The sequence below is a fragment of the Lactuca serriola genome, chromosome 9 (genome assembly GCF_051521515.1).
Source record: "Lactuca serriola cultivar US96UC23 chromosome 9, Lser_US96UC23_V15, whole genome shotgun sequence".
In the NCBI taxonomy this organism is placed as follows: domain Eukaryota; kingdom Viridiplantae; phylum Streptophyta; class Magnoliopsida; order Asterales; family Asteraceae; genus Lactuca; species Lactuca serriola.
The window spans coordinates 193,282,045-193,294,953 of NC_136416.1; positions in this window are offsets into that span (position 1 = coordinate 193,282,045).

The following is a 12,909-nucleotide window of genomic DNA, read 5'->3' on the forward strand; positions in this document are numbered from 1 at the left end:
CTGATATACTAGAAACTAAGGAAATTTGAATCTAATGCATAGAGAACTTGAGGTATTAAGCTATAGGGGTAAGATATGAGAAACATATACATAGGAGGGTATTTATAGCCGAAAAAAGATACCGCACACTCTGTCGGGGGGCACCGCGCGAATGGTTGGGTAAATGATGTGTCGTTCTATGAGCGGTGCCACATGTCGAGATTTGGGTGGATGTCAAATGCGTGCCATGCATCTTGTCTGTGTGCGCAGTTGCACATGAAAAATTATATTTTATTCAAAAATTCATATCTTCTTCATACGAGCTCCGTTTTCGATGGGTTTTATATCCACGTATAGTTATCGATGAGATCTACAACTTTCATTTTGAACATGTCAACTAATTTTAACTTTATTTTTAAAGTTATATTTTTAACATAGTTAGACTGTTAAAGTCTGTTAAAAATTCATAACTCTCGTCTGATTCTCGTTTAGATTGTTTCGGCTAAAAATCAACCGATCTCAAATTCGATTTTTGTGCGAACATAGTTACGTTGAAATATTAGAAAAATCATAACTTCCTCTCATGAAGTCAGATTTAGGCGTTCTCTATATGCATGCTCTCGGGTTTACGATTACTACGACTTTCATTTAGACTACTTATGCAAATAAATGATCTATATCTGATTCACTATTTACGATATATGTAGTCGTATTGGGTCGAACGTGAAACTTCAAAGCATCATAACTTCTTTGTTATAATTCGGATTAGAGTATTCTTTATAACTCCAAAGTCCTAATCATGACTACTTACTCTTTTCATCAAGGTTATTCGTCCTAATTATTATTCTTTTTTGGACATATATTTTATTATATTGTTTTAAGCATGTATAATACATATAACCATGTAAATCACATAATACTCAGATAATTATCTTTATTAACTTCATAAAAGGTTACAATTGTTGACCATTACAATTACATCATTTTATTAATGTCTAGTAAGAAACACATACATTACATATTCATCCAAAAAAATTCATCCATACAAAGCATCATACTTTTAGTGGGATCATCTTCAACCAACAGATTATTGGCCCTTTATATGAAATCAGTCTTGCATCAACTGACCGCCTCATATAATTACCCACATATTCACTAGTGGATGATAACTCATGCCGAAAGCCAAATTTCGAGTCCCCAACATTAATCATATCACCAATGTCTCTATATAATTATATATTTCATTTAATCCGATTGAACCAGAAGTTTCATGTTTCCAATTCCAGGTAAATCCATTACTGGAAATACAATCTAAGAAGGTACAACATTTAACCATTTCGAGTTTATAGAGATTTGGGAACTTTATCTGAAAGGTATGAGACCACACCACATGTCTTTCCAGAATATAATTTTTACCTTCGTCCCAGGGGTGATCTTGAACATCTGATGATGATCAACATCCACTTCATTTAGAAAGCTGGCCGCTTTTGCAATATTACACCACACACCATTAGAAGACTTCGTGGCAATATACTCGGGTGATTTTTTATACAAGTTGTGGATGCTCACCACCATTTGATTAATAACGCCATGTTTTGTGCCTCTAACGTGCCTACCCCTAGCCCCCCATCTACAATTCGAGCAATTATTTTTGACCAATCAACCCAATGTATCTTGTTTTTTACTTTTCCATCGCCCCATAGTAATCCGCGTCTGATTTTTTCAAGGGCGTCAATGACACCTTTGGGAGCCTTAAAAAGGGACATATAGTATGTGGGAAGGTTGTTTAACATCGATTTGATTAGGTTTAATATTTTGCTAAATGAGAGTGATTTGGCCTTCCATATGGATAGCTTGAATCGGAGTTTATCAAGAATGGGATTCCAACACATTTTCAAGCCCATGTTTGCTCCAACTGGAACCCCTAAGTATGTGAATGGGAACATGTCTTTATTACATCCCAACACTCTAGCCATCTCATGAACTTCCCAATTTGAAGTGCTTATCCTGAAGAGTTGTGATTTATGGAAGTTCACTTTTAAACCGGAAGATATGTGAAAACATTTTAGGATTGCTAAAAGGTTTTTAATGCCATATAGATCCCATTATCTAACGAAGATTGCATCATCCTTGTAGAACAGATGAGAGATGGAAGGTCCATTGATTGGTAGGTTTATTCCCCAGATTAAATTTTTCTGTTTTGCATTCCTAATAGCGATTTTCTAACCTTCCATTGCCAATATGAACAAGGTATCACCTTGTCGGATGCCGTTCGAGATAGAAAATTCATATGTGGCTAAACCGTTAACCAGTACGAATGCTCTTAAGGAGGATAAGCAACATGGGATCCACCTACTCCAGTTTCTTCCAAAATTCATTTGCTCCATCACCGAATCAAGGTACTTCCAGTTTATAAAGTCGAAAGCTTTTTTTGAAATCAACTGTGACATCCTCTAATTTTCAAAACCAATTAAAATTTTTCTTTATGCTTTTAAAAACATTTTTTTATATTTGTGGAAAATCCCTGTACAAAAGATCATTTTGGTTACAAATTTTTGTTTCCAAAATGTTAAAACCCTAAGGATGTCAAAATCAATACAGATACATAAGTTACATCGTAAAGACCTGATGGTCCTGAATACTATTTTGGGTTGTCTCTTAATCACTCAACATCCTAATCAAGTTCCACTGGATTAAGTCTTGATACCTGTGATGCATATAAATTGAGTGGGTCAGGTTTGGGAAACCTGGTGAGATACATAGGGACTCCAATCCCATGATATTGATATGATAATATTCCATAATTATCAGACCTACAAACCAACCATTACCATATAGTAACCATTCCTACATATCCATTCTTACCGATCCTCACAGATCCTAGACTAACCATTATTATCGATTCTCACAGATCCTAGACAATGATTATCATGGAAAATAATCTTACCCGATGAATCGTTAGGATCGACTACACAACCAGGGGTTTCCTTTTCCGGTGTAAGTCATAAAGGCTTATAGGCTGTCAGAGTATTTGATGAATATGGTTTCCTAATTTATATATGTCTGTGAGTAATGAGCTCACACTAGCAACATAATTCACAATACGGTCTAAAATGATCAAGTTTTGTCACCAACTCTGTAGGGTGACTAGACATATTGCTAATAGTTGCTTGATCGGGACCCACCATTTTTGGGCATCCCGTATGGAGCTACCATACATCAACACCTAATAGTGCCATGGGACAAAACTTTACTCTTCTTTCCTAGGTTACACACATTCTCTTAATGAGACAACCTAATATCAAACTTAATTAAGCTAGGTATCTTCCATAAGTCTAAGTTGATCCCTAGACTAGATCACAGTGCCTGAAACTTACTTTTTAATACCAACTCTATTCTTAGGTGACACTAACCTATCTTAGTGTATATATAGTCCATAAGAATATTAGGTATTATTAATCATTTATCTTCTCAACAATTTTACTTTGAATATTATTATATAATATTATCTGTTTATCCTAACATAAAATAGAACCATATCGAGTTCATACATAACACGTTACATATCCTAACATATAATCCACGCAATAAGCACATAATTCACATAAAACTTCCATAAGATATTTAATGTTTTAATTAATACTTGTATTAAATCATGTTCATGAAAGGGACTATGCACTCGCTTGACAAATTGTCTGGTGATTGATGAATTGGGCAGAGCTTCGCTTTATACCTTTTTCCAAAAGTCCTAGATGTACATAACATAAAGTCTTAGTCTAATTTCATACTTAATGGAACTATTATCCTAAGGGTTTAGATTCCTCACAAATCCTAAAGTCTACTTCATGATTTAAATAAGGAATAACCATGTAGGATCATATAGGAGGTAGGGTCTATTTGGTATTCGTAGTATATTGTTTGGAAATCCCACTTTAAACACCTCATTAAATCCAGCCTCGACATCACTCCCGTAAGTAGACCAATCAGTATAACGACATGGAATTACTGATAAATCTTATTTATAGGTTCATAATAACGACTTATGACCATAAATATAAGTTACATTGAGAACGATAGAGTGTAGCTTAACTTGCAGATGATTTAGCGAAAAGTTGGGAATTATGCGGACAAAATTCTGATATGGGAGCTTCTATTCACCGGATATTTGACACCGCATGGCTTCTACTTGATAGCTAGTACTACTTTAGAGATCGTAGGGCTTCATCGAAGCCTAAAACTAAAGGAAAATGGGGCTAAAATCGAAGGAAATCGAGAGAGAAATATGGATGGTGTGAAGGAGAATGAGGCTAAGCACATCTATTTATATCCCATATATGTGTCGTGCATGAGGTACACACCATGCACTCCAGCCACAATGATTCCTCTTGTTTTGCAACAGATGTCAGGTCCATATTTGTCTGCGTCCCTATGTTGGCAGCCTGCTGCACGTCGTGCCCCTCGTGAGCACGCGTGTGAATTTCAGATTTTTCAAAAAAGAAAATCATATCTTCTTCATAAGATCTCCGTTTTCTACATTCTTTATATCCATGCGTAGCTAACGATGATATCTACAACTTTTGTTTAGACTCTGTCGGCTAATTTTGACTTTATTTTTAAAACTATATTTTTAACAGGCTTAGACTGTTAAAATCCATTAAAAATCTATAACTTTCTCATATGATATCCGTTCTAGACTGTCTTTATATCGAAGGAATCATATGGATGAGATCTTCAACTCTCGTTAAGATTGTTTCTCCTAACAATCAACCGATCTCTACTTCGCTTTCTGAGCCGTATACCACTGTGTCCAAACTTAGAAAAATCATACCTTCCTCTTACGAAGTCAGATTTGAGTGTTCTATACTTGCACACTCTTAGTTTAATGATTACTACGACTTTTGTTTAGACCTTTTAGGCTAAAAAATCAATTTATCAAAAATTCACTTTTTACGATATGAAGAGTCGTGCCGGTTTAATCGTAAAACTTTGAAGAAGCATAATTTCTTTATACGAAGTCGAATTTCAATGTTATTTATATGTACGAAATCCTTGTCACATATATTTTAACTTTGGTTAAGGTTATTTATGCTAAACAACTTTCTATCAAAAGTCATTTTTATGTTTATTATCTATAAATTGACTAGCCTGAATCTGAGGGCGTGACAGTTATCTACCCTTTAGGATGATTACATGCCAAAATGATCAACAAAATAGGTCTTGTGTAATGATACTGCACGTTACCTTTCCATCCTAGGTGGTAATCGTAACTCTTATGTCTTTTGTATTGAGTTTCTAACTCTTAGACTTCTTGACCACTGACGGTGTTGCATCTATTCTTCATTCTAGATTCGATCTCCATTGGAAGCTCCTGCTCTTTCTTAACCTAAATTAAGGTCCTTACTTTGACTAGTGTAATAGATTGATGGGTCATGTCCTAATGACTTCTCATCGATGATACAATGTTTAGACTCAGTTCTATTTTTTTGGATTTGGTGTCTAAGCACATAACTATAATTGATTGTACTTGATTTGATATTAGCATAGTCCTTTTGGGTTGCCTTTACTCATGCAACTTGACATGATGATTGGTGGAGAAAGAGTAGGATTTATTATTTGACATAATAAATTGGTACTCAAAATGATTTTATTAATATATTCTAAGATTAATATATTATTTGGAAATCATATTGCTAATTAGCATTTAATCTGATATTAATTTGATATTAGTTTTGGGATTAAAGGAACTGATTAATAATGGAGGGGTTGTTTTGCAAATCATTGATAGTTGTGAAACTGGGCTATTTGACTCATTAATTAGGAGTGGACGAAATCCTATATGGAGGCCCTATAGATTTCGTCCAAGGCTTCCTAAGTAAGAGTCCATGGGCTGCTTAAGCCTTAAGCAGGAATTAGGGTTTCCTCCAGAAACCCTAGCAGCCTACAACTATATAAGGAACCCCACCTCATGGAATTTTTGGCTAATGCATATGATACATAACCCCAGCCGAAATTCCTGTCTTTCCTCTCATCTTATTGCATTGGGTGTTTGTGAACCATTAGTGGTGCAACATTTGGGGTACTAAGTTTTCAAGAGTCAAGGATCCTCAAGTTTGTACTTGTTATTACTACATAACAAGTGAGGTAATCTTCTATCCCTAATTTCATTGTGAGTTTCAAAATTGTATCCTAGATTAAGGTTATTGCTTTGGTATTCAATTTTCATGTTCAATTAGTGAAAAACTTAGATCCAAAGCAATTAGGGTTGCATGATCGCATAGGAATGTAGATATGATCATAACCCAAAATATTTGAGTCAGAGTCTTAACACGAAGGATACATTCCTTCATGTTCTAATGTGATATAATCATATCCTAGCATGTAGCACTTCTAGATACATGCTACGACAACTATGATACTTCTATTGATCGCTTCGAATATCTCTTCCTTCAATATAAAGTCAGACGCTATGATGAACTTAGTTCGTAGATTAGTCGGACTTGATTTGCTTTGACCACTAGGGTCGGAATAGAAATCATCACCGAAACAAAGGTAATGATGGAATGAATAAGAATGAATGAAATCACTAGTGCCTTAGTAACCTTGTGACTCCTCCTGATCCAAGTACGAGTCCTATGCTTCCGGTAGTACGAGCCTATACTACCTTCCACAACTACTCATACTTGTCCCGAAAGTTTTCTTGCAGTTTTCCCAAGTCATTATTTCCTAAAGATCACAAAAGCAATGTAACACACATTGATGTGTCCAAGTATACAACAAATTTCCAAGACTCTACTACGATATCTTCCATGCGTAACATCGATTGCAATTCTATTTTCCAACCTTTGGTATAAATTATTTCTCGTGTAGTGTCTTGCTTTACAAGGCACACTATACCATAATTTATTCTTAACCAATCCATTATGTTGAAATCATAATTTCTTAATTCCACACAACGACGTAACATAACTAGAAATTTTATAACTTTCACTAATAATTACAACATTTATTCATACAATATGCCCCTTATATCATGCTTCACATCCTATTACTATCTATATAGGACGACTACATATATATCGATACTCGGACAAGCAGCTTTCTACTCTTTATTTCCTACAATGGCATCCGCTTCGTCAAGGATCATTTGGTAGTTTCTACCCTTGGGCTTTGCTGGTAGGATCCTTGGCCTTTCAGTGTTTGGGAAATCCGCCTTCACGTGCCCTTCTTTTCCGCAAGTAAAGCAAGCTTTTCCTCTTTTTGGGCAGTTTGTAGAGATATGCACTAGATTCTTGCTTTTGTAGCAGACAACACAGTTTCCAAAATGCCTCTTCTTTCACTAGTCACACCATTTCCCTTCGTGGTTGCTCCCATACTCGTTGCTTGACTTCTTCATCATCCCTTCGACAGACTTTGCAGCCCTGACGGCCGCCTCAATTGTACGTCCCCACTTAACTAACACAATGTACTCCCAAGGTAGCCCCTTGGCATACCTGTCAATCTTGGTCAGTTCATCCGGAACAAATTGTAGGGCGATCTCCATTTTATCAATGAAGGCATTGGTATACTCATCCACTAACATGCTTCCTTTTGTCAAAGCTAGGAATTGATTATCTAATTCCAACGTTTTCTCAGCTGAACAAAACCCCCTCTTGAAATGGGTCAAGAATTTGTCCCATGTCAGCTATGGTATCCTGTTGGGGCTCATAATCTTCCATAACGTGTTCCACCAACGAAGTGTTGTGCCCTTGAACTGCTTCACAACGTAGGCGATTTATAGCTTATGCATGCATCCACACGTTATGAAAGTTGACTCCATCTCTGATATCTAATCCACGACTCTTACAGGATCTTCCTTCCCGTTAAATGATGACGACTTGCAAGTCATGAAATCCTTATACTTGCAATATCCCCTAGGCTTATCATATATTTGGACCTCTGGTTGCTTCGGCCCTTGATAACTTTCTGAGTCATCATTATTTCGTTCTTGGACCGTACACGTGGGAACTAGTCCGTTGTTGATTCCTTCAATAGTTACAGGATCATTGATTACAGGTGCTCTACCTCTAAGAGTAACCAACTCTTGAGCTAAAATCTCCATGAACTCGCGTAGTTGTTGATCTAACATTTCTTGCATCATGGTGCGGGCTTCAGTCATCGGGATTTGAGCAACTCCTATTCCGACATTCTGAGGTGCTTGACCCCCTTCATTTAGGACAACTCTACCGTTCTTGTGATGGTCATAATGTTCTATATACTCGAGCAAGCGTTTAATGTACCGAGACGAGAATATAGATAGGGAAGATTTAAACATGAAATCCTTCTTATTACTCTGAAAAGTTATGTGTCAGTTCTAATACCGTAATTAAAAGCTTAGAAATCTTAACATATAAAATTTCCTAAAACTAGATCAGCAACATACCTTAAATCTAATAGTAGTAACCTTGAAGGCAATTTAAGGCGTGCTATACTACAATTCATTTGGCACATAAAAGCGAATTAGGCATCTTATCCTAAAGTAAGCTAGTGCATGTTATAGCAAATAAGGTATTTAACCTACATTAATATATATATATATATATATATATATATATATATATATATATATATATATATATATATATATTCTTATTTAGTACGTAATATTATTTAATGCCTATACCCTAAAATATCCTAGCGCTTGTGTCTATTCTAAAATATCCTACACATACATCACCAACATTGCTTAATCTCTAAGTTTAAGTCTAGAAATCTTACTAATTCCTAGTTCGCTTAAACAAATGTTCTGATACCAATTGTGACATCCTCTAATTTTTAGAACTAATTAAAACTTTTCTTTACGCTTTTAAAATCATTTATGTGTATTTGCATAAAATCCAAGTACAAAAGATCATTTTGATTACAAATGTTTGTTTCCGAAATGTTAAAACCCTAAAGATGTCAAAATCAATACAGATACATAAGTTACAGCGTAAAGACCTGATGGTCCTGAATACTATTGCGGGTTGCCTCTTAATCACTCAACACCTCACTAAATTCAGCATATACATCACTCCCATAAGTAGATCAATGAGTATAACGACATGGAATTACTAATAAATCTTATTTATAGGTTCATAATAATGACTTATGACCATAAATATAAGTTAAATTGAAAACGATAAAGTGTAGCTTAACTTACAGATGATTTAGCGAAAACTTGGGAATTATGCGGGTGGAATTCTGATCTGGGAGCTTCTATTCACTGGCTATCTGTAACGTCCCATTTCCACGACCAAATTTTTTTCATTTTACTTAAAGTAAAACTTCCCAATTATAAAACCATTTTAAGAAAACTATCTATTCCCAATTACGATTATGAAAAATCAGAGTATTATAATGAAGGTGAAATCCTCAATATTGTTGATGAGTGTGTACAGTCCTGCATTTTCCTTCCCATAGCCACCGATGATACCTGAAACAATAAAAAACTGGGTAAGCATAAAGCTTAGTCAGTTTTCCCCAAAATACACCATACAATAAACATACAAGCATCCATGATAGCCCACAACCTCCCGGTTGGAATGCCCAGGCCCAATCAGTCCTTTGACTTGAATGCTAACATGGAACAGATCCAATCAGCCATCAGGCTAGAATACCTAGGGTTTTTTTCCTCCCGCCTCAACCTAACTGCTATTCCTAAGCCTCCGTGCCTACGACTTATAGCCAACCCGTACCGGGTATCTTGGCCTACGACCAAAGCAAGACCGCCTTAACCCACTACTACCATATGTCGACATATAAACAATCAGGATCAAGTAGGCACATAATATAGGAAAACAACAATCATACAACTTACAACCGTTCACTAGTCTTCTTACAACAGATAGTCCCGCTACCATCTAACCTCCATGAAATGCGTAACCATAAGTACCCAGAGGTGAGATAGCCACCCGAATACATGATCCTACTCTAGAGGCACAACCAGACAAGGAACATGCAAGAAAGCCTAGATCAAGAGTTCTCAGGTTATCCTACGTGAATACATACAGTCGCTAGGGCACTCCACTAGATGATAACCATCAATTACAAGTAGACATACAGATCTTCAGATCATTACATCATAGCAACATCCTATATACCAGTATATAGATCTAAAAGATCGCTACATCATAGCAACATCCTATATACCAGGATACAAATCTAACAGATCACTACAACGTAGCAACATACTAAGTACCAACAATCCAAGTAATACATGACCGTATATAACCAAAGTTGAGATAGACACCCAGACAAGTGATCCTACTCTAGAACCACAACCAAACAAGGAACAGACAAGTGAGGCTAAATCAAGAGTTCTCAGTCTATCCTAAATGACAATATACAGTCCTTATGACATCCCTCTACTAAAAGGTAACCAAAACTAGTACACCGACATTGGTGCCTTCGAGCCACAGGTACAATGAGGCAAAACTCACCTAAATCAATGAACTCTAAAACACTGCGATTCGATCCCTTTTCAGCACTGCTCGCACCCACGAATCTAATGATCACGAAAACAAAGTAAAATCTTAATATACAACCCAAAACCCTCAAGTTTGACCCAAAGTCAAACTGGGTCAAAAAGTCAATGGCTAACGACACGTTGTGGTCCTACTTGGCCACACCGTGGCAATGCCAAAACAAGGCAGACATGATTTTTGACTTCGCTACGCTGTGGCCTCTGGAAAATCACTTTCTTAATAAGAGCTTAATCCTTTCATATCTAACTCATATTTCCAGATCTACTTCTCCACACTGACTTAATGGATAAAGTTTCCAACTTTACCCATTAGGACCTCACCATAGAACAAGATCTTAAACCCTAAGTCCATTACGTCCTAAATACAACCAAAACTCAAACATGAGGCTAAGAACACTCAAGTTAAGACCTTTTTCCCACTAGCTCAGAAGTTCATGACCAAATGAGCACCGCATCAAACTTTGAAGTTCCTCAAACTCTAAGAGAACTCAAGAACGGGATCAATTCATCCAAAAATGGGCTCAAACATCAAACAAGAAACACAAATGTCAAGATATGAACTTTGTATCTTCAATAACTCAGAAATGTGAACAAGATCTTGGATCCAAGCTTGCTCATTGCTTCCTTGCACCAAAATGAACCACATTCTTCTTCAAGTTTCACTAAATAATGCAAACAACCTCAATATATAGCCATCAAGCTCATTTCCATGGAAGAGAGGCTAGGGATTTGAGATGAAGGGATGGAGGCTGAAGAAGATGACCTAAAATGGGCGTTAAGATGCTTAAATATGGACGAAACCCTAAAAGTATGTGGGATTGGGATTGAACAAGCACCACGCCGTGGCTATCCATTGCCACATTGTGGTGGCTCTTGAAAGCACGCGTTCGATAAATATCATGTCACTTTGTGGGCATCCAAGCCCCATATCATCACTGAGGGTATGCTTTAAAAATCCTTATTTGATTCCTTAAGCTTGGCCCACCTTCTTCGGAAAAGGGGTTGTTACACTATCTGACACCATAAGGCTTCTACTTGATAGCTATTACTACTTCAGAGACTGCAGGGCTTCACCGAAGCCTAAAACTAGAGGAAAATAGGGCTAAAATCGAAAGAAACTGAGAGAGAAAGTATGGGTGATGTGAAGGAGAATGAGGTTAAACACATCTATTTATAGATCACATGTGCTCCATGCATGAGGTGTGCACCACACACTCCAACCACGTCGATCCTCTCGTTTTGCGACATGTGTCAGGTCCATATTTGTACGCATCCCTATATCAGTAGCCTATTGCGCTCCATGCCCCTCGCGCGCATGTGTGTGAATTTCTGATTTTTCAAAAAAGAATCATATTTTCTTCGTATGAGTTCCATTTTTGATGTCCTTTATATCCATATGTAGTTAACAATGAGATCTACAACTTTCATTTAGATTCCATCGGCTAATTTTTGACTTTATTTTTAAAACTATATTTTTAACAGGCTTAGACCATTAAAGTCCGTTAAAAATTTATAACTTTCTCATATGATATCCGTTATCGAATGTCTTTATTGAGACGTATACTATTGTGCTGAAACTTAGAAATATCATAACTTCCTCATACGAAGTCAGCTTTTGGGCGTTCTTTACATGCATGCTCTCGATTTAACGATTAACACTACTTTCTTTTAGACCTATTAGGCTAAAAATCAATTTATCAAAAGTTCACTTTTTACGATACGCAGAGTCATGCTGGTTTAATCGTGGAACTTCGAAGAAACATAATTTCTTCATACGAAGTTGAATTTCAGCATTCTTTATATGTATGAAATCTTTGTCAAATACATTATAACTTTGGTTAAGTTTATTTGTCCTAAATAATATTCCATGAAAAGTCATTTCTATGTTTATTATCTATAAGTTGACTAGGTAGAATCTGTGGGCGTTACATCAACTTTGAATATAAAGATACTTTTTGACATCCCCATTTTTACAGTAAGAAAAGACCAATTTGTTTATTCTTATTAAATAAGAGTAACATTTTAAAAAGGTTTACTTAGCAGAATTTGTCCCAAAAATATGATAATAATATTTTTTAGAACATTTCCAAGAAATGTATTTTGTTTATAAGACTCGGGATGTCATCGTCAATACAAGAAACATAAGCATAAAAGAAGACTTATAACATCTTTATACTAATATTTTATATTTCCTTTAAATATCTCGGAAGATGCCTATATCATCATATATAATTACTTGTGATATAATAAACTGAGTGGGTCAGGTTGGGAACCCTAGCGAGTACATAGGGTTTTCAACCCACAATAATATAATTTATCTTTTTATATAATTCAAACCAAACAATTAACCTGATTACCCATTCCCATTACTTTCTTTCTTTCTTTCTCTGTGTGTGTGTGTGTGTGTGTTTGTGTGTGTGTCTCTCTCT